This window comes from Pteropus vampyrus, unplaced genomic scaffold (genome assembly GCF_000151845.1).
Source record: "Pteropus vampyrus isolate Shadow unplaced genomic scaffold, Pvam_2.0 Scaffold53, whole genome shotgun sequence".
In the NCBI taxonomy this organism is placed as follows: Eukaryota; Metazoa; Chordata; class Mammalia; order Chiroptera; family Pteropodidae; genus Pteropus; species Pteropus vampyrus.
The window spans coordinates 5,474,997-5,476,789 of NW_011888834.1; positions in this window are offsets into that span (position 1 = coordinate 5,474,997).

A 1,793-nucleotide genomic window follows, 5' to 3' on the forward strand; every position below is an offset into this window, starting at 1 on the left:
GGTCATGAAATAGTTCTATTTTTAATTTTTTGAGAGAACTGCAGAATATTTTCCATAGTGCCTGCACCAATTTGTAATCCCACCAATAGTACATAAGAGTTCCCTTTTCTCTACATCCTCATCAACACTTGTTTTCTGATTTATTGATGATAGCCATTCTGACAGGTGTGAGGTGATATTTCATTGTGGTTTTAATCTGCATATCTCTGATGATTAGTGAACTTGTGCATCTTTTCACATATCTTTTCGTATATCTGTATGTCCTTTTTGGAGAAATATTTTTTCAGATCATCTGCCCATTTTTTAATTTTTCAGGGTGTATTGAGTTGTATGAGTTCTTTATAAATTTTAGATATTAAACCCTTATCAGATGTATCATTGATTAATATCTGCTCTCATTCAGTAGATTGTCTTTTCATTTTGTTGATGGTTTCCTTTGCTGTGCAAAGACTTTTTAGTTTGCTGTGGTCCAATTGTTTCTTTTTTCCTTTGTTTTCCTTGCTTGAGGAGATATATCAGAAAAATATTACCAAGAACAATGTCAGGAAATTTACTGCCTCTGTTTTCTTCTAGGAGTTCAATGGTTTGGGGTCATACATCTAAATCCATTTTAAATTTATTCTTCTATATGGAGTGAGAAGGTAGTCCAGTTCTATTTTTTCTGCTCTTTATCTGTCCGTCAATTTTAAATGATAGCCATGCTGGATAGAATAGACTTGGTTGTAGGTCTTTGGTTTTCATCACTTTGAATATTTCTTGCCACTCCTTTCTGGCCTGCAAAGTTTCTATTGAAGAATCAGCTGACAGTCTTATGGAAGCTCCCTTGCAAGTAATTAGTTGCCTTTCTCTTGCTGCTTTTACGGTTCTCTCTTTGTCTTTAACCTTTACCATTTTAATTTTGATGCGTATTGGTGTGGACCTCTTTGAGTTCATCTTGATTGGGATTCTCTGTACTTCCTGGACTTGTATGTTTATTTCCTTCACCTGGCTAGGGAAGTTTTCAGTCATTATTTCTTTGAATATGTTCTTGATCTCTTGTTCTCTCTCTTCTCCTGGCATTCCTATGATGTGAATATTATTACACTTGATGTCATCCCAATTGTCCCTTAAACTTTCCTCATTAAATTTTTTTTTTCTATTTGTTGTTCTTATAAGGTGGTTTCTGCTTCCTTGTCTTCCAAATTCAATCCTTTGCTTCATCTAATCTGCTGTTGATTTATTCTAGTCTTCATTTCAGTTATTACGTTCTTTATTTCTCATCAGTTTTTTTATGGTTTCTATGTCCTTTTTTATGCTTACTGTCTCTTTGTTGAGGTTCTCATTAAGTTTCTTGAGCATCCTTATAACCAGTGTTTTGAACTCTGTCTCTGGTAGGTTGCTTGCCTCCATTTCCTTTAATTCTTTTTCTGAAGTTTTCTCTTGTTCTTTCATTTGGGACATGCTTCTTCCTTACCCCATTTTTGCTGCCTCCCTGTGTTTGTTATTATGTATTAGGTAGCTCTTCTATGTTTCTCAGTCTTCGCTGAGGGGCCTTGTGTAGTAGGTGTCCTATATGGCTCAGTGGTACAGTATCCCTGATCACCTTGCACTGGTGCTCCAGCAGTGTCCTTTTTATGGATTTTGCATGCCATCCTGTTGTAGTTGAGCCTTAATGGCTGTTGGCACATAAGTGGGTGGGATTGACTCTCAGGCTAACTGGCTGTGAGGATTGGGCACAGCATATGAGCCGCTGTGTGGGGGCTGACTCCCATAGAGTTGGATTTGCCCCAGCAGGCTCCTGTGCCTGTTGAGAC